At 41.1% G+C, this 27,218-nt stretch overlaps 1 long non-coding RNA gene across 1 annotated transcript; it reads left to right on the forward strand.

The window, feature by feature from the left end:
- The first annotated feature begins 3,039 nt into the window (after positions 1-3,039).
- On the forward strand, positions 3,040-25,450 carry LOC131517892 (uncharacterized). Its single transcript, XR_009264880.1, has 3 exons — positions 3,040-3,152; positions 9,820-9,976; positions 25,382-25,450. It is a non-coding gene; the product is annotated as an uncharacterized LOC131517892 (long non-coding RNA).
- Positions 25,451-27,218: the final 1,768 nt, after the last annotated feature.

Consider the following 27,218-nt stretch of genomic DNA (forward strand, 5'->3'; position numbering starts at 1 on the left):
GTATGTAAGTGATGGATGACTACATTCTATACCTGAAACTAACATTACACTGTATGTTAACCAACTGGAATTTAAATAAAAACTTGAAAAAATAAATACTAAAGAAATACATAAATAAATTTAAACTAAAATAAATGAATACTATTTTTTAATTTTTTAAATGTTTATTTATTTTTGACAGAGAGAGAAAGAGAGACAGCGCCTGAGCAAGGGAGGGGCAGAGAGAGAGAGTGAGACACAGAGTCCAAAGCAGGCTCTAGGCTCTGAGCTGTAAGCACAGAGCCCGATGTGGCTCTCGTACCCACAGACCGTGAGATCCTGACCTGAATCCAAGTCGGACGCTCAAGCAACTGAGCCACCTAGGCGCCCCATACATTTTAAAAATTAAAAAGAGGGGTGCCTGGGTGGCTTGGTCGGTTAAGCGTCCGACTTTGTCTCAGGTCATGATCTCACCGTCCGTGGGTTCAAGCCCCGTGTCAGGCTCTGTGCTGACAGCTCAGAGCCTGGAGCCTGTTTCAGATTCTGTGTCTCCCACTCTCTCTCTGCTCCTCCCCTGCTCATGCTCTGTCTCTCTCTGTCTCAAAAATAAATAAACGTTAAAAAATTTTAAAAAAATAAAAAGAAAACTCATGTGATGATGTCAATAGACACAGCAAAGAGTTCTGAGAAAATTCGGTATCCATTTGTGCTAAAAAAAACTCTAAAAATTCCGTGTAGAAGTAACATATCTCAAGATAAGAAAGGCCATGTATGTGAAGCCCACAGCTAACAACATACTCAATAGTGAAATTGTGAAAGACTTTCCTCTATGATCAGGCACAAGACAAGGATGCCCTCGATATGTGAAGGGGATTGGGTCATGCAGGCTTCTGGTTATGGAATGAACAAATCACAAATAGAAGATATAGCATAGGGAACATAGAGAGTGGTACTCTAATAGTGATGCATGGTGACAGATGATAGCTACACATGTGTTAGCGTAGCAAAATGTATACACTTGTCCAATCACTATGTTGTTCATCTGAAACTAATGTAACATAGTGTAACTGCTATTCCCAAATAACATGATTTTTTTAATAAGGTAAACGAATGAAATAAAACTAATATAAATGAACCTGTAAATATATAATCAAGAAATGCAGTAAAGTTCCAAACTAGAAAGTCACCATATCAAATTCTGTAGCATTCCTATACGCTAACCAAATTATCTAAGAAGGAAAGAAAACAATCCCATTTACAGTAGCATCAAAACCAATAAACTTTATAGTAATAAATTTAGCCAAGGAAGTGAAAGATCTCTCTACAGAAAACTATAAAACCTGTGTACAGAAATGGAAGAAATTCAATTTGGAAGAAAGAAACAGCAGAACACACAAGTCAGTGAAAAGCCATCCCACATCCATCTTTCGGAGGAATTAATATACATACAATGTCCATATTATCCAAAACCCTCTAGAGATTCAGTGCAATCTCTTTCAAGACTCTGATGCAATTTTTATGCAATTAGAAACACATATCCTAAAATGTATTTGGAACCACAAAAAAGACCCCAAGTAGCCAATGCAATAAAGAACAAAATAGGAGGCATCACACTTCTTGATTTCAAGCTCATTCTAACACAAAGAAATCACTTATGTCACTGGCATAAGCACACACACAAGACAACGGAACAGAAATTGAGAGCCAAAACTAAACCCATACATGCACAGTCAACTAGTATTTGACAAGGGCGTCAAGAATACACAGTGGAGAAGGGTAGTCTCTTGAATAACTGGTGCTGGGAAAAATGGATATTCACATGTGTAAGAATAAAGCTTAGCACCTTGTTATACCACTCCAAGAATTAACTTGAAATGGATTAAAGATGTAAATGAATGGTATGGAAACAAAATTCTTCCTCATCATTTCAGCTCTTATTATGCCAAGACGGAGCTGTTGAGGTGGTGAGGGCTGGGTGGAGAGTAGTCCTGGAAATAAAAGACTGTGTGTGGAACAGACTTTCTTTAGTAGTCTGGAATTATCCCTCTGATCCTTTGAGACTAGCCACTTCCTTTCCTACATTTGCAGACACAGCTAGTACCCTGCATGCTGCCAGCAATGCACTGCTTTGTCTCCTCCAACTCCTAGAATTTCTAGGTGGGACCCAGTGGGAAGGGTGGACTTTAGTGGCACTGATGCTGCCCTGTTGAAACCAGGTGGAAGGGAAGGAGACAGGTACCATTCCGGCTTCACTGGGGTTCAGGTATGTTGGTGTTGGGGTTGGTGTTGGTGTTGGATTTTTCACCTTTTACCCTACCAAATCTCAAAAGTTTAATTTCTGTCCTGCAGGTCCACATGGTTTCCAGGATATTTCCTCCTTTCCCAGAAGTGCCCTCCATGTCATACCCCATGGGCTGCCCTTTATCACTATCTGTGGGCATTGGGCTACCCCCACCTTTTCCAAACTGGAGTCCTCTGGGACTTCACCTTTCTCCTCCACCATGTAGAAGATGATATGACAGTATGAGTTGACTTATAAAACACATTTTGTCTTTTATTTGTCATGTGTTTGGAGAAGATGCAGTGATGGCACCACAGGGCTTTCAGGTCAGCCTGAGTGAGGACATTGTAATGTTCTTCAAGTTGTTCAGGAAATGCATAAAATGGGCAGTCCTTTCCCCATAGTGAGCTGGGCAACACATGTCTCTGATAGAGAAGGAAGGAGGCCTTATACATGCTGACAGACATAGCACTCCCTAGGAGGTAGCTTGTACAGAGACCATGTGCTGGGCTCTCTGAGGGATGAGACACACCCCTAACTTATTTTCTAGCGAGTTGAGACCTGAGCTGTTCACAGCTACTTTATTAGTTATAAAAACACCCAAAACAAGGCCCTGTAAACCTTCCTCAAGAGACAGGATCAGATCTCCCTCTTGTCCTCAAGGGCCACCCGAGGCACATGAAATACCCTCTGCCCCTGGTAAGGGACCCAAGAGTGTGAATGAGTTGAATATAATGAAACATGTGGTGGATGGTTTGTTTTTCTTCCACACACTCTATGCAAGTCAGAATCAACCTCCATCCACCTCCATCTGTTATGAGACCTAGAACGTGGTGCAGCTCCCATGGGGAATATCAGTTGTGTCTCTACCAAGGATGCAGAGAAAGACAAGGTAAATTATCTTGCCCGTTTCAGTTGCAATGCTTTCTGAAAAACTTTTATCTGGCCTTGTCTGGTTTTCTATGTCCTCTGGTGTCTTTACTATTTGATTTATGTCCTCTCAAGCCTCCAGGCTTCTCCAGTTTAACATCATCATGTTAGCTAGTGCCTCTGGATGCCACAAGTGCATGGAGGCTGAGGACCATGTGACTCTCACTTTGTGTTCGTGGAAATAACTTCAGGAGGATGACACTTCACTGCACCCTCAAGTCTTCTGGAGCTTCTGACTCCTTCCACACCTTCTTTACATAGGATTATCCTTATTATTTTCATTTTTTCCTATTTCAGTGTAGGCCATGAATTTGTTCAGAATGTATGCTATGAGCCTTGTGACTGGAATAGATAAAAAACTCTTTCCAACATTATATTGTGTGCCTTGTCTGAGGGTTCTTAGAAAAATTTCAGAATTCATTACTGGTCCTTCTGTGTTGGTAAATGTATGATAGAGAATTTCTCCAGTCGTCCCCTAGGTGGAAATACTCTGAATTTTCAGAAGCGGCACGTGTAATCAAAAATGTACGTGGAACTGCAGTCATGAAGGGAGAGAATCAGTGATTACCTGCAGGGCCAATACCTCACAGAGTTCTTCAGTTGTGTTTATATGAGCAGGTTCTCTTGTGTCCCGGGAGCAGTTGTAACTGGTACTTTGTCTCATGATACCTTACAGGAATTTTACACCTGAAATTGAGACATGTTTCTGTTCATTCTTTTATGTAGAATTTCTACCTCTCTTTTACAATGGGGCAAAATGGCTATGCAACTCATAATGCATTTAAAAGCTGAATTACCTATGAATTAAGATAAATATACTTGAGAACAATGAATGTGCACAGGTAACGTGTTTCTCTCAGAAAACATATTTCCAGGCCTCCTGCAGGACTCCAGGAATCCCCATCTCCTCAGAGGTCTCCCTGGCCTTGCACAGAAGATGTCTTTGTCAGGGAGGGAAGCAGAGTGAGAACAGGTATGGGATGGCAGGTTGAGCTTTGACCCTGGGGTGGCCCTGAATCTCTGTGTGGTGCTGGGCTTTTCTTTCATTCCTTCATTTTCTGTCTGTTCTCAATGTGCAAATAAAAAGTCTGCAGATCTGGTGGAAGTGGACACCAGAGGGGCCCTCGACACAGAGTCCTGCCTCTCTGGAATACGCTCCTTTATTAGATTGGCATTACTGCCATCAATCTTCTAGAATAGAATTCCCTGGCTTTCTGCATTGGTAAACATGGGCAGTGACATGTGGCGACAGTAGTTTTTCCTTGTGCCATCTGGTACCTTAAGGCTGTAAGTGGGACCTCGTGGGAGGGTAGAGTTTTCTGGCACTGACGCTCTGTTTTACTAGAACCCATGAACGAACAAGGGGCCACGTGCCAACACCTGCTTCATTGTTTTTCAGCTCCTGTGGGTGTTCTGCTTCTGTCTATCATACCAACATACCTGTCACTTCTGTTCTGTAGGTCCCTATCGATGCAAGAGGCCTCCTCCTTTCCTAGGTGCACCCCCTACAGATACCCTTTATCACTGTTCATGGGCTCTATGAGCCATCTCGAATTCCTTGGTGTTTTCAGGGACAGGACCCGCCACCTCCACCTCGACTATTTGTGAAATGATCTGAACAGTATGAGCTGACATGATCAGCATGTTCAGTTTCTGTGTTGTTGAGTCTTTGAGAAGATGTAGAGATGGCCTCTCAGGCTTTGTAATGCAAATGTGCTGCTGGATGAGGACACTGTCAAGATTCTTCAAGTTTCTCAGGACATACATATGTTGGGCTGTGTCATTTCCATTACTGAGCTGGGCTGCATATGTCTCTTGTGGAGAAGGAAAGAGCCTTTTAATAGAAAAGCAGGCATATAAGTTCTGCAGATGTGCCTTGTACACAGTCCATGTCCCTGGCTCTGTGAGAGATGAGGCAAACCCTTACCATGAGGGACTTCAACTGTCCTAATGGGCAGAGAGTCACATGCATTAAATTACATGGAGCTTCTGATCTACAATAGTGGCAGCTCCAGTAATGGGTCCTTAAGTACAAGAGACAGAGACATGAATCTCATGGGAATGAATTGGAGGCTGTTCATGAGAAGGGATAGCTGAGATGGCGGATAGGGGAGGGTTTTGGACTCAGTGAGAGGCAGTTGGAAGCCATATCTTGCAGGGCCCACAACTTAGACAGGGAGAATGGGCACAGCGTGAAGTCCACACAGAGCTGCTGCATGGGTTCAAGGACAGTTCACGCAGGTATCATCTCTGAAATATCATTGTAGCCAAAGTGCACCTAGTTTATTATCTAAATAAAGATTGTTGTTTCCCTTGGTTTTCTGAAGGTTCTGGATCCGTGTGAAAGAATGACCTGGAGATTTGTAGTTTAGCTTGATTCTTATGGGATGCTTGTCTGCCTAAGTTTGTGTGCCTCTGTGAGACTAAATGTGATGAAATGTTCTAGATTAGCTGTGTAGCTTCCTTGGCCTTCAGCCTGAGTCAGACTCTTAGCGGGGAATTCAGGGATGACCAGGAAATGCCCCTGCTGGACTCTTGACACCACACCCTTGAATCTACTGTCACTACCCTGCATGAAGGTTTGTATCTCTGAAACTTCCCTCACAATTTCCTGAGGCACTGCCTGTGATCCCGCTGCCTCAGCCCTAATGCCAGCTCTCAGTGGGGCCATCTCAGAGCCTCAGCTTTGTAATCTGAGAAGCAGGGACAATGTGGGTCTCTGAGGTCAGTGCGATGAAGAGGTGGTTAAGCACATAAGGAATTTGTAAAATGTATGGGATGAGTGAGCATTCACCCTTCTCTGGGTGGAAATGAATGTATCTGCACACAGAAGATCATCAACAGATGTTCATTCAATTTCATGAAACTGAGGGTATAATGCCTGAGGCTGGGAGATTGGCATTTCCTGTTTCAAAAGATAGACCTGTTTCAAAACAAAGACCCCTGTGTTTTTTTCTATTAAAATTCAGGTCCTACTTTACAAAGAAGGAAAAGATAAGTATGAGAATGTGTACATTCAGGGATCTACATCTAAGATCTGAGGTAGACACACAAATATGTGCTCATCCAAGGACACAGATGTATTGTAGAAGACAAAATGCATAGAGGAGAACAGAAGATCCCTTTGCAATAACCCAAAATCACTTTGACATAGAGGGAAATCAGTTTGAAATTTCAATAAGACACTGAACCATTACAAACCAGCTATGGCTATTATATATTTAGAGATGGTGTCTAATCTGCCTCTTGGTCTGAATGCTTTCCCTGCCCACCCTGTCCCCTCCATTTTGTCCTTCCTAATGTCCCCTAATACACTGGTCACAGTTGTGTTTCTCTGTTAGCGTCTGCTTCCAGTAAATCGACACTCATTCCCCATCAAGTGTACACTTTGGGGTTCCTTTATATGCTGTTAACCAACACATAATATGTACAGTATTTGTGGAAGAAGACAGATCATTCTTTAGGATTGTATTGCCTGGAAGGGACCTATAGTTCCATCTGAGGAGTTGGATACATCCTTTTGGGAGCTCTGGTGGTGGTTGTTTATTCTGTAGATAGATACTCATGAACACACAGCGCACATGCTAGTTGATGGGGTTTGTGCTGATGAGAAGGGCAGGTCTCTGTCTCCAGGAAAGGGTCTCTTCTGATGGTAAGGAATGGTTTCAGGAGGCCAGTAAGGAGGCCCTGCATTAGCTCACTTCTTGTGCCCTTGTGCACCTTACAAGCTGCCCCCAATAGCACCAATCCAGGTGGCCTCCAAGGAGGCAAATGGTGCAAATTCTGTGGTGAGTCACATGATGTCCCACAAAGCTTCCCCTGTTGCCTTATTGAGGGATGGGGAGGGCAGAGGTCTATGGTCTGAGATAGGTTCCTTTGACACCACCCAGGAGAGTTGTGCGTAAGCATATGGCTCCTTCTACATTGGCCAATCCAACCCACTTTGCCCCAGGGCCCTGAACCCTGTGAGCCCCTTTTTTTTCCCAGCTTAGGGAAGCAGCCAGCCCTCAGCAGCTTTTGGGTCATGGCTGGGCCACCAAGGGTAAATGTCTGGCTGTCCACATGCTGCCAGCATTGTTCTAGCAAATGTCAACATGAGCAGCTGCTGTACAGGGAATTCTCCTCCATTGTGATCAGAGCCTGGGACAAAACATGACAGGAGAGAGGAAGATACAGGAGAGCCCTGTGCTCCTGAACAGGGCTGCATGCACAGAGCAGATAGCCTGAAGCCTGGGGAGAGTTGGAGAAAGAGACAGGCAGGAGAGAGGCACTGAATGAGTGATAGGGGAATTGGGCAAGTCCTAGATAGTGAAAGGAAGAAGCAGTGAGAGATGTGGTTAAGGAGAAACAGAGACAAAGAGGAAGTAAGGGGAGGAAAATAGAGACCTTGTCCAGGAACGTGGACGGGGTGAGATGGGCCGGGGGAGAGGGGATGTATGAAGTGTCTCTGAGTGCTGGGGCAGAAAGGGCTGGTATCATGGGCATCAGAGTTCTGTGACTCTAAGACTCCAACATCCCTGGGGCCAAGCTTTGCAGAGGACATTGCATTTTAAAAGATGGGTATCCCTCATTTCTCCTGGAATTGTGGGGGCACAGCCTCATGTTCTGTCATGGAGAGGGATATCTTGAGGGAGAGTGTGCTGCTCTTTGGCGGGTAAACTCCAGAGCATGCCCTGTGGGGAGGTGACCTGGAGCCATCTCCCTCACTGCCCCAGTACCTGTTGGATTTCTCCCCCGCCCCCACAAGCTGGCCTTCCTCAAGTTCTGAACACAGGCATCAGGCATTGTGTTGCCCCCAGGTCCAGCAGTCTGGACCTGGCAGAGGTGGACTAGTAATATTGATAAAAAGTATTTTACAATAAAGTCCATATTCTCCTTCTGGAACCAGCGGTCTTCATCAAGACCGTGGGTTGCTATCCTCCTGTCCACTGCCAAACTGAGGATGCCAGATGGTAGGTGAACCCTTTAAAACACCATAGTCTTCTCTTACATCAAATTCAAGACATTTTCTTGTCACAGCTTTCTTTTAATTTTTAAGAGATGGCAATTGCTAATTAAAGGCATACTGGTGTTATAGGAATTTGACCTATATGACTTATGGTCATTATTTCATTCATCTGTATCCCTAAAGCACATTTTATTGAAAATATTAGTGAAGGATACATACAGCAAATTCATAACAGATGTATAGCTCCCTGTAAGTTGCATTCTGACCTTGTCACATATTTGTCATCAAAGATATTATTAGCGACTATTCAGATAAGCTCTCAACATCAAGATGGTCATGTTAGAGAATCTGGTATAAATGGAATTTCACAGATTCTAAATTAGGAAAGATTTTTTTTTAATTTATAATGTTTATGTTTTTCTTTTTTGGTGAGAGCCTGAGGGAGGAAGTCGGGGAGAGAGCAGGAGACACCGAATCTGAGGCAGGCTCCAGGCTTTGAGCTGTCAGGACATAGCCTGACACAGGGCTCAAACTCATGGACTGCAAGATCATGACTTGAGTCAAAATCGGAGACTTAACTGACTAAGCCACCCAAGCACCCCAGGAATGATACTTTATTGGCAAAGAAGGAGAAATTAAAGATAATGTAGAGGATGTCTATTTTTAATTTAAATATTGTTCACACATTTGTTGTATTAGTTTTAGGCATACATTGTAGTCCTTCCATATGTCTATAAATTATGTTGTACTTCAGCGCAAGTGTAGCTATCCTGTGAAAGCATGCAACAGTATTATTACAGGATTGACTCTATTCCATTGGCTGTCCTTTGTATCCCTAGGACTCGTTCATTCCATACCTGGAAGCCAGTATCTCTCTCTCAAAGGTGTCAATTATTTATCTAACCTAAATACAATTGTAGTAAACACAATTACCTCATCTTCAGCATGTGTAAATTGGCGGTCTATTTTTCTGTGAACATTGCTTAAAACATTACAAATGATGTCATTACGTTAATAAATTTGGTTTCATTCTTCACTCACAAGAAAGGAGAAGGAAAAGATTTCTTTGTGTCCCAGGCCCTGTCACTAAAACCCTTCCCGGTGTGGAGAACAGGCTTAGTTGCCCAGAGCACCTTCGGCCTCTCAGCTGAGCAACCAGGGACTTCCACATTGAAGGAATACCCATGGTGGCCAGCAGAGAGAGCTCAAGCACCACAGACCCGGAGGGGTGGGTTCTTCTGCCTGGGCAGTGATGACCAGCAGAGGACACACCATTGGCTTTTCTGACCCAGGGGACATCAGAGCAGGAAGGGCTGCTGTTGCTCCCAGAGGACGCAGGGCCTCTGCTGCTGCCTCAGGACAGAGAGCAGAGCTGCCTTTCCAGCGCGTTATGCTGTCCACACACAGGGGAGACCTTGGGAGCTTTGCAGCAACTTGGCATCTCCTGAGTCACCAGAGAGAAGCTGTTTTGTTGTACTGAGTGCTGAGGAGGGCGCAGGGTGGCTTCCCTGGGCAAGGTGGTTGCTGAGCAGCACAGGCCCTTGCATTTTCTGGGTTGTTCCCATGTTTCATTCCTCCCTTTCCTGAACAGTTTTTGAACAAGATGTATTTTACTAAAGGGCGCGTGGACTGCAGGGTCCCACGACATCACCTCATAGATGCAGTCGATGGTTTGTTCCAGATTCAGGCTTGTTTCCGGGAAGAAACCCTGACAGAAATTCAGAAGAATTGGAGCTGCATTCCGTTAGGACATGAATGCATGAAATGCTCATCTCAGGACTTTCTAGAAGAATGAGCTGGGACCCACTTTTCAAGTCCTGCTGGAACCAGAGACCGAGGTAAGGGCACAAACTGTCCCCCACATCATACATACTTTTTAAAAAAAAAAAACATTCACGGCTATTTTTCCAACCTAGTGAAGTGATTGAAAACTACAGAAAACCTGGAGGTACCTGTCATTAACCTTATGTTATCTTTTAATTTAAATTCCAGTGAGTGAAGATACAGTGTAATATTAGTTTCAGGTGTGCAATATAGAGCACCATTCCACACATCACCCAGTGCCCATCCCAGGTGCACTTCTTAGTCCCCATCAGCTGTTTCACCCATTCCCCCACCTCACTGTGGAACTCCTCAGTTTGTTTCCTAGTTAAAAGTCTGTTTGTCACTGTCTCCTTCCCCCGCCCCTTGTTTTGTTTCATTTCCATGTGTTAGTGAAATCATCTGGTTTTGTCTTTTTCTGAGAGTGTTATTTCACCCAGCATAACATTTTCTCTCTCCATGCAGCTCGTGGCAAATGACAAGATTTCATGTTTTTACGGCTAAATAATATTACATTGCATATACTACATCTCAGTTTATTCATCAGTTGATATATGCTTGGGCAGTTTCTTTAATTTGGCTGTTATAGAAAATGTTGCTGTAAACATCAGGATGTATGTATCCCTTTGAAGAATTATTTTTGTATTCCTTCTGTAAATACCTCGTAGTGAAATTGCTGGATCGTAACATAGTTCTATTTCCTTTTTTTTTTTTTTTGATGAATCTCCATGTTGTTTTCCAGAGTGGCTGCACCAGTTTGTATTCCTTCCCACAATGCAAGAGGTTTCTATTTCCCACATCCTTGTCAACACCTGCTGTTTCATCATTCATTGATTTTAGTCATTCTTACAGATGTGACGTGTTCTCTCATTGTACTTTTGAATTGTATTTCCCTGAAGATGAGTAATATTGAGCATCTATTCATGAGTCTCTTGGCTATGTGTATTTCTTCCTTGGGAAAATGTCCATTCATATCGTCTGCCCATAATTAATCGGATTTCTCATTTTTTGGGTGCTTTATAATTTTATATATTTTTGACACTAAACCTTTGTCAGATGTCGTTTACAAATATTATCCTGTAGGTGTTTTAGTTTTATTGATTATTTCCTTGGTGACAGAAGCTTTTTATTTTTATGAAGTCCCATTATTTTTGCTTATGTTTCCCTTACCTCAGGAGATATATCTACAAAGATGTTTGTACAGCCAATGTCAAATAAGATACTGCCTTTGTTAGTTAGCCTCTGGGATTTTTATGGTTTCAGGTTTCACACATAGGTCTTTATCCATGTTGGATTTATTTTTGTGTATGTTGTAAGAAAGTGGTCCATTGTTGTTTTTGTTTTGTTTTGCAGGTTTCTGTCTAGTTTTTCCAAAACCATATGTTGAGGAGACTTTTTTTAAGTTTATGTATTTATTTTTGAGAGAGAGTATATGCAGAAGAGGGGCAGAGAAAAATGGAGAGAGAGAATCCCACGCATGCTCTGCACTGCCTTGAGATCATGATCTGAGTGGAAACCCCAATAACACGCTTTGGAGCCACCCATGTGTCCCAAGACTATCTTTTTTTTTCCCCCAACGGATATCCTTTCCTGCTTTGTTGAGAATTAGTTGACCATATAGGTTTGAGTTCATTTCTGGGTTTCCATTCTATTGATCTCTGCATCTGTGTTTTTGTTGTTGTTGGTTGCCAGTAACATACTGCTCTGTTCAGTACAGCTTTGTCATATAACCTAAAGTCTGGAATTGTGATGTCTCCAGCTTTAGTTTTTGTCTTCAATTTTGTTTTGGCTCTTTGGGGTCTTTGTCGTCCCATACAAATTTTGGGATTATTTGATCGAGTCTGTGACAAATGTTTTTGTTAGTGTGATAGGGATTTCATTACATATGTAGATTGTTTTGAGGAGTATAGACATTTTAACAGTATTTTGTTCTTCCTATCCATGAATACGAAGTATATTTCCTTTTCTTTGTGTCCTCTTCCATTTCTTTCATCAGTGTTTTATAGCCTTTAGAGTGCAGACCTTTCACTCAGGTCTTTCAGGTCTTTCACTTTCACTCCTTGGTTAGGTTTATTCCAGGTATCTTGGGGTATTTGGTGCACCTGTCAATGGGATTGGTCACTTACTTTCTCTTTCTTTTAATTCATTATTCGTCTACAGAAATGCAATAGATTTATGTACATTAGTTTCTGTATATTTTTATTTCTTGAATTCGTATATCAATTCTAGCAATTTTTATGGGAGTCTTTCATGTTTATTATAGAGAGCATCATGTCAGTTCCAAACAGCGAAAGTTCTACTTCTTCCTTGTCGATTTGGATGCCTCTCATTTCTTTTTGTTGTCTGATTGCTGTGGCTAGGACTTCTAGTACTATGTGGAATAACAGTGGTGAGATGGGTCATCCCTGTCTTGTCCTTGACCTTGGAGGAAAAATTTTCAATTTTTCCCCATTGAGGATGAGATTAGCTGTGGATTTTTCATAGATAACCTTTATTATATGCAGGTAGGTTGAGTCCAAATCTACTTTGCTGAGGGTTTTTATCATGAATGGATGTGACATTTTGTCAAATGGTTTTCCTGCATCTGTTGAAAGCATCATATTGTTCTCATCCTTTCTTCTATTACTGTGGTGCATCATGTTGATTGATCTGTGAATGTGGAACCACCCTTGCAGCCCAGGAATATATCCCGCTTGATTATGATAAATGAATTTATTAATGTATTGTTGACTTTAATTTGAAGTTATTTTAATGAGAACTTCTGCATACATACTCATCAGGCTATTGGTCCGCAGTTTTATTTAAAAAAATTTTAACATATTTAAAATATTTATATACTTAGAGACATAGAGTACATAAAATTGATGGAGTGTCAGAGAGACAGGGAGAGAGAGAATCCTGGCCATGCTCCACACTGTCAATGCAGGGTCCAATGTGGGCCTCGAACCCACGCAACACAAGATAGTGTCCTAATCCTAAATTAAGAGTTGGACAGAAATCAAACGAGCCACACAGGTGCCGCTGCAGTTTTTGGTTTTAGTGGAGGCTTCATCTGGTTTTGGTATCAGGGTAATGATGGCCTCATAAGATGAATTTGTAAGTTTTCCTTCTTTTTTATTTTTTGTAATAATTCGAGGAGAATACATATTACCTCTTCCTTAAATGTATGGTAGAATTCATCAGTGAAGCCATCTGACCCTGAACTCTTGTGTTGGGGGGGAATTTTTTTTATTACTGATTTGATTTCTTTCTGTTTTCAGATTTTATGAATCTTCCCATTTCAGTTTTTGTAGTTTGTGTGTTTCTAGGAATTTTTCCATTTTTCTCAGAGTGTCCAATTCATTGCATATAGTTTTTCATATTATCTTTTAACTGTATTTTTGTGGTGTTGACTTATTTCTCCTTTCTTTTTGTGATTTTATTTACTTGAGTCCTTTCTCTCTTCTTTGTGAAAAGTCTGCCTAGAAGGCTTTCATGTTGATTACTGTTTTCAAAGAACCAGCCCCTGGTTTCATTGATTTGGTCTAGTGTCTTTTTGGTTTCTATATTCCTTATTTCTGCCTTAATCTCTAGTATGTCCTTCCTTCTGCTGTTCTTCTTCTCATTCCTTTAGTTGTAAGTTAGGATTGTTTGAGATTTTTCTTGCTCTTTAAGGTAGGCTTGTATTGCTATATACTTCCATCATAGACTGCTTTTGCTGCATTCCAAAGGTTTTTACCAGTGTATTTTCATTTTCATTTGTTTCAATGTATTTTCTCATTGATTTCCTGTTTCACCCATTCATTTAGTAGCATGTCTTTGAACCTCCCTTAATTTGTGGACTTCCCCCTTTGTGTGTGTGTGTGTGTGTGTGTGTGTGTGTGTGTGTGTGTGTGTGTGTGTTTAACTTCAAGTTTACTAGCTTTGTGGTCAGAAAAGATGCTTGGTCTGATCTCTGTCTTTGGGTACCTCTTGAGACCTGATTTGTGACCTAGAATGTGACCAATTCTGGAGAATGCCCCATGTGCGCTTGAAAAGAATGTGTACTCTGCCGTTTTAGTATGGAGTGTTCAGAATATACCTGTTAAACCCATCTGGTCCAGTGTGTGATTCAAAACCATTGTTTCCTTGTTGGTTTTCTGTTTACAGGTTGTGTCCATTGATGTGAGTGATATGTTAAAGTCCTGCGCTATCATCATATTATTATAAATGAGTTCCTTTATGGTTGTTGTTAAATGTTTTATATGCTTGGTGATTGCATGTTGGGTGCATCAAAATTTATAATCATTGGATCTTGTTGTTTGGTTGTCCCCTTTAGTATGAGATAGTGTCTATATTCATCTCTTGTTACAGCTTTATTTATTTTTTTTAATTTAAGTCTTAGTTGACATACAGTGCATTCTCAGATTTGGGAGTAGAATTCAGTGATTTATCCCTTACATACAACACCCAGTGCTGATCACAACAAGTGCTCTCCTTAATACTCGTCCCCAATCAGGCCAGTGCCGACCCATCTCCCTCCATCAACTTTCACTTTTTTTTTCTCTATCATTAAGAGACTCATATGGCTTGTTACCACTCCTCTCTTTTCCTGCCCCCTTCCCATGTTTTCATCTGTATTGTTTCGTAAATTCCACATGAGTGAGATCATATATTTGTCTTTCTCTGATTGACATATTTCACTTAGCATAATACATTCTAGCTGCATCCACATCGTTGCAAGTGGCACGATTTCATTCTTTTTCAATGAGTTATATTTCATTGTATATACATATGTATGTATGTATGTATGTATGTATGAACATACACATAGGTACGTATGCGTATACATGCATACACACACACACACACACACACACACACACACACATACACACACCCCACAACATCTTTATACCTTCATCAGTTGATGGATACTTGGGCTTTCTCCATAATTTGGCTATTGGTGATAATGCTGCTCTAAATATCTGGTGCATGCAATTTTACTACTAGATTGACCCAAAGGGTACCAAACTACAGTCTCGGTTTTAAAGTTTATTTTGCCTGGTAGAAGTATTGCTACTGGCTTCCTTTTGACATTGTTGGCATGATAAATGTTTTTTCATTCCCTCAATTTAAATCTGTAGGTGACTTAAGTCCAAATAAGGCTTTGTAGGCAGCATCTATATAGGCCTTGTTTTGTTTGTTTGTTTGTTTTTTCTTTTCTTTTTTGCCCATTCTGACACCCTATCCAATGTCTTCTGATTGGAGAATTTAGTCAATTTATATTCAGAGTAATTATTGATAGATATATGTTTAGTGCCATTCTGCTAGTTATTTTGCCATTGTTTCTTAACGTTTTCTCTGATCCTTTCTTGTCTGTAACACTTTGGTCTTTCATTTCCACTGAAAGAGTCTGATTTAAATATTCTTTTCTTTTGACTGGTAGTACATTCTTTAATTTTTTAAAATCTTTCTTCTTTTCTAAAATTTAAGCCCAAGTTAGTTACCTTATAGTGGAATACAGTTTCAGGATTAGAATTTAGTGATCCATCAATTACAATATATATCCAGTACTCATCCCAGTTGTCCTCCCCAATGCTCATCACCCATTTAGCCCATGCCCCTATTCAGTAACCCTCCAGGAACCCTGAGCTTCTTCCCTCTATTTAACAGTCTCTTATCGTTTGACTCCCTCTCTGTATTTTATTTTTGCTTTCCTTTCACTACGTTCATCAGTTGCATTAAATTCCACAAATGAGAGAAATCATAGGATGTGTGTCTTTCTCTGACATATTTTGCTTAGCATAATAAAGTCCGGTTCCATCCACTTTGTTGCAAATAGCAAGATTTCACTCCTTTTGACCGCCAAGTAATATTTCTTCGTATGACTATACCACATCTTCTTTATCCATTCATCTGCCAATGGTCATTTGGGCTCTTTGCGTAATTTAGCTATTGTTGATAATGCCGCTATAAACATTGGAGTGCATGTCCCATTTTGAGTCAGAGTTAGTGTATCCTTTGGGTAAATACCGAGTTGTGCAATTGCTGGGTCCTAGTGTAGTTCTATTTTTGGTTTGTAATGAATCTCCATACTATTTTCCAGAGTAGCTACACCACTTTGCATTCCCACCAGCATTGCAAAAGTGTTCCCTTTCTCTGCATCCTTGCCAACATCTTTCATTTCCTGAGATGTTAATTTTAGCCATTCTGATAGGTGTAAGGGGATATCTCATTGTGGTTTTGATTTGTATTTCACTTATGATGAGTGAGGTTGAGCATCTTTTCATGTGTGACCAATATGGATGTCATCTTTCTTACAGTGTCTCTTCATGTCTTTTCCCATTTATTCACTGGATTATTTGGTTTTTGGGTGGTGAATGTGATAAGTTCTTTATAGATTTTGGATACTAACCCTTTATCTGATATGTCACCTGCAAATATCTTCTCCCATTCGATTCAGTTGCCTTTTAGTTTTGCTGATTGTGTCCTCTTCTGTGCAGAAGTTTTTATCTTGAGGTCTCAATAGTTTATTTTGGTTTTTATTGCCCTTGCTTCTGGAGACATGACAAGCAAGAAGAAACTGCCGTCAGGATCAAAGAAGTAGGTTGCCTGTTTTCCCCTCTAGGATTTAGATGGTTTCCTGTCTTACATTTAGATCTTTCACCCATTTTGATGTGTGTGTGTGTGTGTGTGTGTGTGTGTGTGTGTGATAGAGAGAGAAGTTTAAGAACATAGTCCAGGTTCATTCTTCTCACTGTCTAGTTTCCCCTGTACAATTTGCTGAAGAGACTCTTTTTTTCCTCTGGATATTCTTTCCTGCTTTGTCAAATATTACTCAGCCATATGTTTGAGGCTCCATTTCTGCATTCCCTATTCTGTTCCTTTGATCTATGGTCCGGTTTTATGCCTGTACCATACTGTCTTGATGATTGCGGCTTTCTGAAGCACCATAAAGTCCAGAATTGTAATGTCTCCAGCTTCGCTTTTCTTTTTCAACATTACTTTGGCTCCTTGGGGTCTTTTCTGTTCCATACAAATTTTAGGATTCTAGCTCTGTGAAGAATGCTGGTGTTATTTTGATAGGAATTCCATTGAATATGTCGATTGCTTTGGGTAGTATTGACATTTTAACAATATTTGTTCTTGTAATCCATGATCATGGGATGTTTTTCCACTTCTTTGTGTCGTCTTCAACTTCTTTTATAGACGTTGTATGGTTTGTTCTTTTAATTTTTCTAATGTTTATTTATTTTTGAGAGCGAGAGTGAGTGAGCAAGCCACAGTGCATGAGCAGGGGAGGAGCAGAGAGAGAGAGGGAGACACAGACTCTAAAGCAGGCTCCAGACTCCAAGCTGTCAGCACAGAGCTCGTCGTGGGACTCCATCCCACAAATGCATGATCATGTCCTGAACTGAAGTCGGCACTTAACTGACTGAGCCACCCAGGTGCCCCTCTATTGTTTTAAGTGTACTGATCTTTTATCTCTTTGGTTACGTTTATCCCTGGGTATTTTATGGTTTTCAGTGCAGTTTAAATGAGATAAATTCCTTGATTTCTCTTTCTGTTGATTCATTATTGGTGTATAGAAATGCAATCAATTTCTGTATATTGATTTTATATTCTGAGACTTTCCTGAATTCCTGTATCAGTCCCAGAAGTTTTTTGGTGGAGTCATTTGGATTTTCCACAGACAGTATCATGTCTGTGAGGAGGAAAAGTTTGACCCCGCCTTGCCAACTTGGACACTTTGTATTTCTTTTTGTTGTCTGATTTCTGAGGCTAGGACTTCCAACCGTATGGTGAATAACAGTGCTGAGAGTGGACATCCCTGTCGTGTTCCTGACCTCAGGGAGAAAACTCTCAGTTTTTCCCCATTGAATATGATATTATCTGTGGGAATTTCGTATCTGGACATTCGCATGTTGAGGCACGATACTTCTATCCCTCCTTTCATGAGTTTTTTTTTCATCAAGAAAGGATGATGCTGAATTTTGTCAAACGTTTATTCTGCATCTACTGAGAGGATCATGTGGTTGTTATCCTTTCTTTTATCAATGTGATGTATCATATCAGTTGATTTGCAGATATTGAATCTGTTGTGCATCCCAGGAATAAATTCCACCTCACTGTGCTGAATAATTATTTTTATGTATTGTTGGATCTGGTTTGCTACTTTTTGTTGTGAATTTTTGCATCCAGGTCATCAGGGAAATTGGTCTGTAGTTTTCCTTTTTAGTGGGGTCTTTGTCCAGTTTGGACTCAAGGCCATGCTGGCCGCATAGAATGAGTTTGGAAGTGTTCCTTCCATTTCTCTTCCCATGACCTTATCTTGTTCTTTCATTTGGGATGCATTCCTCTTGCCTTGTCATTTTGGCTGAGTATTTGCCTTCTCTGTGTTGCCAAAGCTCATTTGTTACCTGCCTGTAAGATGAATGGTTTTATGTAGAGGAGGTCATCCAATGTCCAGGGCCTGGCACATCAGGGAGGGTTTGTGGTGTGTGTTGCATGCACTGTTTTGTGTACTGGCTGCTCTATCCTTCAGGCCAGTTGTATGGGAAAAGTATGGTCCTTGGCCAGAATGTGGTGATTCTTATCTTGGTCTGCTCCAATCTGCTTGTTAAATGAGACTTGAAATGACTGCCACTCGAAATGAAGCCCTTCAGAACTGTCTGGTCAAGAGAGGTGGTATAGTCATGGGGTTCTGCTGGTCTTCTTGGGAAGGGGCCAGCTCCATTGGTACTGAAGCAAGCTTGAATGACCTAGAATGTCAGTCTCACCAGAGCACAGGAAGGTGGGGTTGGTGAAAGCAGCTTGAGCAGCCAGTGTGGGAATTGCCTTGTTTCCAGCAGACGGCTCTGTGTTTATGCTGGGGGGGGGGGTGTCAGAGTGGGGAAATGGCACCACGCAGCTCCTCGGTCCTAGCTCTTTGTCCCCTAATTGTGAACACTGCTCTCAGGGATGCTCTCCACGATGAGTGTATAATCACCCCCTTATGTGCACCAGGTGTTGTACAGATCACTGTTTCCATGCCATCTGCCTGCAAGTTGTTGCCTGCCTTCTCTGCAGGAGTAGGCCAGTCCCCCCCCCCCCCACCGGGGCTGTATCCCAGCAAGCCTGCTAACCTTTAAAATCTCATAATCTCGGGGTGCCTGGATGGTTTGGTTAAGTGTCTGACTCTTGATCCTGGCTCAGATCATGACCTCATGGTCGTGGGATTCTCTCTTTCCCTCTCTTCCTGCCCCTCCCTTGCATGTGCTCTGTTTCTCTCCCTCTAAAAATAAATAAACTTAAAAAAAATAGTGTCATGGAATACCTTATTTAGGCAAGATTGCCTCCGTGAGGGGAATGGCAGGGATCTACCAGTTAAATTTCCAGCACTGACTAGGAAATTCTTTGCTTACTGGCTAAAGGTTACATTCCTGCAGGAATGAAATTAGTTTAGTGACATGGGGCCCTAATGTAAGTAACGTTGGGCCTGTGATTTGTCTTAACATTCCAAACCCAAATTTTACACATACTTTTTTTTTAATTAAATGTATAGCCCTAAATAATATTTTAGCCATCTACTGTCAGCCCAATGATCATGTCCTATGAAACTGTGGCCATTATCTAATCATAGGTGAAGATCCACTCTGTGGCTCTAAGATCTTTGTGGCTCTAAGCTACATTGATCTATGTTACTAAGATCTTTGTGAGTCTAGGTCACTGCTGGATTTTGAAGTCTTTGACCCAGGGAGCCCCTGCCAGATTGCTGAGCCACCACTTAGTCACACAAGCACCTGTTCCAAGTCACCTCTTCCTAAAGCATTGTCTTTCCCTCTTGTAATTCTGGGTCTTACCCTTTGGCAAGTCACATATCCTCATGAAAACATGTCAGAGTGGCCCAGAGAAAGCTGATTGCATGTGACTCCCCATTCATGGTCACATGTCTTCCTTCTGAAACCCCTTGAACTCCCTATCGTTCTTCTAGTCTTTGAATATCTCTTTGATTTGGAAATATTTGATTCTCTTGTATTCCTGCTAAAAATATGCGTGAAAATATTAAAGCGAGAATTCTTTACAATAAGTGAGCCAGTCACAATGATTCATCTGGCCGTGTGTATATTTTTATTTTTTACAATGTTCAGGCATGATGTGAAGTACATCCTGTAAAATCTGAGTATCATTCATTATCTAGGATAATCACCTTTATGGAAAGCCATTCAATGACATGCTCATTTAAGATCAGAAAAACACTGGGGCGCCTGGGTGGCTCAGTCGGTTGGGCGTCCGACTTCAGCTCAGGTCACGATCTCGTGGTCCGTGAGTTCGAGCCCCACATCGGGCTCTGGGCTGATGGCTCAGAGCCTGGAGCCTGCTTCTGATTCTGTGTCTCCCTCTCTCTCTGCCCCTCCCTCGTTCATGCTCTGTCTCTCTCTGTCTCAAAAAAATGAATAAACGTTAAAAAAAATTAAAAAAAAATCAGAAAAACACTAATTTACATACCACATAATACAGTGGTATATACATATATTATCTTAAAATATGTGAAGTAGATGTTTCTATGAATTGTATATCATGCATTCAGTTTTCTGTAACATGAATGCTATTATTTAAATTAAACAATAGTAAGAACAACAAGAATAGGTACATGTCCATCACTAGTAACTAATATTAGAACTAGTCATATAATATTATGTGTTGAAAACATAAAACCATGATTACTAGTAATCTTTTCATTTGTGATGGGTTTCTAGTTTCCAAAAAAATTGGGAAGGTATTACTGAGTATCCACATACATCAGACTGTTTTCTGACTATTGATGTCATATGAATTGGTACATGATCACAATCAATATCCCAAAGAGATATGGTAGTATGAAGTAAAGTTTATATTTGTATTCAGATTGTTTCGGTTTTAACCTCTTCTATCCCAGACTCATCCCAGCTGGCACATTACAGTCATCCTGTCTCCTTAGGCTGCACTTGGCCATGACGAGTTTTAGATTTTTTCCATGTTTTTCATAATCTGCAAACTTTTGAGGGTAGGTTTGTAGAATGTATTTTGTAGAATGATCCCTGGTTGGGATATGTGTAATGTTTGTTCAAATGCTTAGGCCACAGTTACTGTGTTTTGGAGCAGAAGATCCAGAGGCAAAATGTCATCCATAATTATCACTTCACATAAAGGTTGTTTACTCTGAAGATTTTAGTCTTTTGTGGTTCCATGCAAATTATAGGACTGTTCTTCTGTGAAAACTGCTGTTGGTATTTTGATGGAAATTGCATTAATTGTGTCAATTGCTTTGAGAAGTATAGACATTTTCACTACATTTGTACTTCCGATCCATAATTATGGAATGTCCTTCCATTTCTTTGTGTCATCTTGAATTTATTTCATCACTGTTTTATACTTTTCAGAGTATAGGTCGCTCACCACTTTGGTTAGATTTATTCATAGATACCTTATTATTTGGTGTGCAACTATCAATGGGACTGTTTTCTTAATTTCTCTTTCTACTGCTTCAGTATTGTCTACAAATGCGACAGATTTCTGTACAATGATTTTGTATCCTGTGACATTGCTGAATTCATTTATCAGTTCTAGCAGTTATTGGGTGGACTCTGTAGGGTTTTCTATATAGTGTCATGTAATCTGCAAAGTGTGAAAGTTTCACTTCCAGATTTGGAATTGTTTTTATGTTATGTTATGTTATGTTATGTTATGTTATGTTATGTTATTCTATTTTATGTTATGTTATGTTATGTTATGTTATGTTATTATTTTATTTTATTTTATTTTATTTTATTTTGTTTCATTTGTCTGCTGGCTGTGGCTAGCAGTTCCAATTACTTCCAGTAATGTGTTTATTAGAAGTGGGGTAAGAGTAAACATCCTTGCCTTCTTCCTGACCTTACAGGAAAAGCTCTCAGATTTTCCCCATTAAGGTTGATTATAACTGCAGGGTTTTCATAGATAAACTTTATTAGGTTGATGTATGTTCCCTGTAAACCTACTTTAGGGGGTTACAATCATGAATGGATGTTGTACTTTGTCAAATGCTCCTTTCTGCATGTATTGAAATGACTGTATGGTTCTTTTCTTTTAACGTTTATTAATTTTGAGAGAGAGAGAGAGAGCATGAGCAGGTGAGGGGCAGAGAGAGAGGGAGACACAGATTTCGAAGGAGGCTCTTGGCTCTTGGCTCTGAGCTTTCAACATAGAGTCTGACGCGGGACTTGAACTCACAAATCATGAAGTCATAACCTGAGCTGATGTCAGACTGTTAAAGGATTTAGCCACTCAGATGCCCCGATCATCTGGTTCTTATCCTTTCTCCTCTTGATACATTGTATCACATTGATTTGTGAATATTGAACCACCTTTTAGCTTGGGAATAAATCCCACTTAATTGTGGGATATATTTACAGTTGGTTTATCTTCTTTTTGGATTTTGGTTCTTTTTGGAACCCTTTACTGTTATATAGTTTCCTCCTCTGTCTCTTGTTATATACTTTTTTAAGTGTATTTTTTCTGATACAAGTATTGCTACTACAGCTTTCTTTTGACATTCATTTGTGTGATGTTTCTCTATCCTCTATCATTATTGAGGTGTAAAGTGGGTCACTTGTAGGCATCTAAATCTGTTTTGTTTTTTCATCCATTCTTATACCCTATGTCACTATATTGGAGCATTCACTCCATTTACATTCAAAGTAATGATTGATATGTATATATGTATTGTCATTTTATTGCCTGTTTTGTTGTGGTTTCTAATGATTTTCTCTGATCCTTTCTTGCCTTTCTTTCATGTTTTGCTTATTATCTTTAATGATATATTTTGATTTCTTTTCTCTATTCTAGCATATTTATGACGGGTTTTAGTATATAGTTACTGTTAGGTGTTTATATAACCTCTTCTGTATTAAGTAGTTTGTATTAAGCTAATGGTCATTTATCTTTGCACACATTTTCTCCTCCCTAGGTTCTTGGTAGATGTTATTTCAAATCCATTTCTCTGAGTTCCTTAACTGTTTTTTACAGAAATATTCATGTTTTACTTAATTTGTGTCTTCTACCTCTATACTGTTACTGTTGGTCTCTCCTTTCCACTCAGAGAATCCCTCTTAATATTTCTTGCAGGACTGGTTCAGTGGTACAAACTCCTTTAGTTTTTGTTTTGGAAAGTCTGTGTCTCCTTCCATTCTGAATGATAGCCTTGCTGGATAGAGTGTTCTTGGCTGCTGATTTTTCCATTCAGCACTTTGAATATATGACATCACTTGCTTCTGGCTTGCCAAGTTTCTGTTCAGAAATATGTAGCTAGGCTTATGGGTCTTCTGTTCTAAGTTGAGGACTGTTTTGCTGCTTTTAAGAGTTTTTCTTTATTTTCACTGTAATTTGCAAGTTTGCTTACAATATGTTTGTGTGTTGGCCTGATTTTGTTGATTTGGATGGGTGTTCTCTAGTCTCCTGGATGTGGATGTTTGTTTCCCTCCCCCAGTTAGGGACGTTTTCAGCTATTAGTTCCTCAAATAAAATTTCTACCCCATTTTCTCTTCCTTCTGCGACTCCTACAATATGAATGCTATTATCTTTCCTGTAGTCACTGAGTTCCCTTAATCTCATCTCACGTTGCACAGTTCTGTTCTCTCTCTTTGGTTCAGTGTGATTAATTTCCATTACTCAGTCTTCGAGGTCACTAGTTTGTTCTGCTGCTTCTTCCATCCCTCTGTTCATTTCAGCAAGCGTGTTTCTCCTTTATTGTGTCCTCAATGTCTACTGTGTTATTTCTTATCTCTATGTCAGGGGTCTCACTCTTCTACTCATTTCACAACTCTAATGAGTATCCTTATCATTGCTTTAAATTCTGTATCAGGTATGTTACTTATATCTCTTTGGCTTAGATCTCTGGCTGTGGCTTTGACTAGGTCTTTCATTGTGGATACACATCTCTGTTTGTCCATTTTATCTGTCTCTCTGGCTCTATTTCTCTGTGTTAAGAAAGTCAGCTGTGCCTTATGATCTTGAAATTAATGACCTTATGAAGAAGTAGTCCTGAAGACCTCAATAGTGCTCGTCTCCATTTATAGAACCTGGACCTTCAGGAGGATATCCTATGGGTATTGCTCACTCCCTGCTGTTGTGTCTGGGTTACTTTTCCTTTCAGTTCAGGTGTCTGGACTGATTGCGTGCCTGTTGTGGGCTATGCCTGCTCTCAGTGGTGTTAGTGGGACCCAGGCAGGCCAGCTGTGGGTGTTATGCCCGCTGGGTAACTTGGGAGCAGGGAAGGAGTGTTAGCAAAATTGCACAGGGCTACTAGTCCTATGCTAGGTTTCCCAATATCCTTTGGGGGCTGGGGCTGTGGACCAGTGGTGGAAGCTAGGGGCTTGAGGATATGCACAGAGCATGTCTGTGCCTCGGGACATGTGGCTGGGTGAGACAGATGAAGGTGCCTGGCTATGCACATCTGGGTGAGGGGCAGATGTGCACAGCGTGCTGTGGCAGCTATGCATGCAGCTTGTCAGACAGGGTGCCCTTGTGGTTTTAAGAATGTTTGCCCCGAGACAAGCAGGCTTGTTGTGATGAGTCCCCCAGTGAATCCTTGGGACTGGGGCACTGCTAACAGGTTGGGTAGCAAGTGTCTGTGCAGCCTCACCCTCTTGTGGGTGCTTCTGTGCTTATTCTGGGAGGTTGGGGGAGAAGAATGGTGCCTGTGAGTGCCCTCATTGTTGGAGAAGTCCTCCAACACACTCAGGAATCAGCATGAATACATCTGTTTCCTGTTGCTTCTGCATTGTGTAAAATGCCATATTTATGTTGCCTCTCTAACAAGCAGGGACCTGGCTATCAGTCATCCTCCTGGATCACCCAGTGCTGGGTCAGCTGACCTCCAAAGCTCCAGGATGTAAATTCAAGGGAATTCAACCCCTCTGGGTTTTAATGTCCAATGTTATGGAGATTAGTCTTCCCTGGTGTGAGGGCTCACTTTTTCTGCCCATTCTGCAGGCAGCCAGCCTCCACCTCTCTGATGCAGCTTCTATTTAGGTGTGGAGTTTGTTCTTCCAGTCTTTGGATCACTCTCTGGTTCATGGATTTGGATGTGGATGTTATGTACTTGAACACATGGGACAGGGTGAGCTCAGCGTCTGCTTACTCTGCTATTAATTTTTTAAGTGTCTTATTATTTTGGATTTTTGAGACATGGGCAGACAGACTCATATCACCCATGCACTTCAGGATTAGAAAGGAATGTTCCCACATTTGCTTCTAGTATTTTATGTTTTGAAACTCTCTTTAATGAGTTATAATTTACATATAACAAATAGCCTCAAGTTAAATTTGATGAGACTTGATCTCATGGGTATAGCACCATGAAGTCATATGCTTTCTCTCTAAACCTTAAATCATGATCCCTTTGTGTCTATCACTAATGTTGCTCTTGAAGTAAGGACTACATTTTTTTTTTACATTTTCAGATATTTCCCAGGTGTCTGAATGACTGCACTGGGGTACCTACCTCCTTTTTTGATAGACTGTATTCCCGTAAGTATTGCAGTCGGTCTACCTTTGGACTTTATCCTGTGTTGTAGCTTTCAGTCCATTAACTTAACTTTGTTGCAGTACTTTAATGCTGAGGGATTCATAATTGGATTTTCACTAAATGGTATGCGCTGCAGTTCCAATCGTGACAGAAAGCACGTGCTTCCTGTGTTAGGTACTCAAGAACAAGGCAGATACCCTGGGCACTTGAGCTGAGAATGTCACTCTGTCTTTTCTTCCCTGGGAGATAAGTGTGTCCTTTTGGTCACACAGAAATGTAGGTGAAGTCAGCAGAGAAGGGTCCCTTCTCTTCTCTTTGTCTCTCAAACTCCCTGTTGCTACCTTCTGCTTGTCCCTTTCCCTGACTCAATCCCCCAGGCCCACTGCTCCACTCTAGCCATGATCAGGGTGTCCTCCAGCTGCTGTCCTTCTGCTCTGGCCATCGCTCAGTGAGGAAACTGCAGGATGATTATGTAGTTCATGGGTCTGATCAAATAATCTCTGCTCCTCAGAGTCCTCCTACACGTGGTGCTGTCTGTGGAGACCTGGCATCCTGGGCATGGGTCTGACCCTCACTCCTCTACCACAGTCACTGCTGGTCCCTCATCCTTCTCCACCATTAGAACTCAGCCATTCCCTAAGGACAGATACCTGTCTGTCTGACCGCAAGGCACCACGGAGTCTGGGAATATTTCCAAAATAAATGAGCATAAGCACCCCATCAATCTAGATATAGGAAGTTCCCATCACCCCAGAAAACTCCCTCCATCATTTCTGCCAGTTTGTTACCTGTGTGTACAGGAACCCCACTGTGTTCACCAAAGGGGAGTGAGAGTAGATGGTTCTAGAAGCAGATGCTGACACAGAGACATAACGATGAAAGGTGCATTAGGGGACAGTAGGAAGGACAAAGTGGAGGGGACAGGATGGTCATTGAAAGCATTCAGGTAGATCTGACACTTTCTTAAAATGTATATACAAACATGATAGTCTGTCACCATGCACAGTCCTCTTCAAATTTCAAAAGAGTTGTCCTATAAGGCAAAGAGATTTTGGTTTATTTCCCTGTGATCTTATGTTTTCCTACATGCATTCTCTCTTCTGTAGTTTATCTGTGGCCTCAGATGAACACTTTAGTGTGTGGCTGCATCTGTGAGATTATGTGTAATAGAAAATGATTGTCTTCAGATCTAGGTCTCTGAATGTACACATTCTCATAATTATCTTTTCTTTCATTGTGTGGCAGGACCCGAATTGTAACAGAAAAATGAGGGTCATTGTCTTATATTTTAAAACATTGATTCCCACTTTAGCTTAATGAACTCCCGTGACCATCTTTTTTGGAGGATCATGATGTTGAGATATTTTAATTGAAACTGTGAGAAGCGTGAGGGGACACTTCCCAGAGATTTTGCAGATGCTTTATGTATTTAATGTCTTCTTTTTATACTGTTCTTAGAAACATATATTACCCCTGTTTTCACAGATAACACAGCTGAGGCTCTGTGTAGGTCCCACTGAGAACTGTATTAGGTATTAGGGCTGAGACAGCAGGAACACAGGCAAAACCTCAGAATATTGTGAGAGAAGTTTGAGGAGATGCAAAACAGTAGTCAGGGTGATGGCAGGGGTCCAGCAGGTGTGGCATCTGGCCAGTCCTGAATTGTAGGTTGACCCAGGCTGAATGCCAATGCAGGCACTCCGCTGATCTAGATCCTGTCTCCACTTTTAGTCTCACTGAGGGATATGAACTTGGGCATACAGCATTTTCAT

The sequence above is a fragment of the Neofelis nebulosa genome, chromosome 7 (genome assembly GCF_028018385.1).
Source record: "Neofelis nebulosa isolate mNeoNeb1 chromosome 7, mNeoNeb1.pri, whole genome shotgun sequence".
Taxonomy (NCBI): Eukaryota; Metazoa; Chordata; class Mammalia; order Carnivora; family Felidae; genus Neofelis; species Neofelis nebulosa.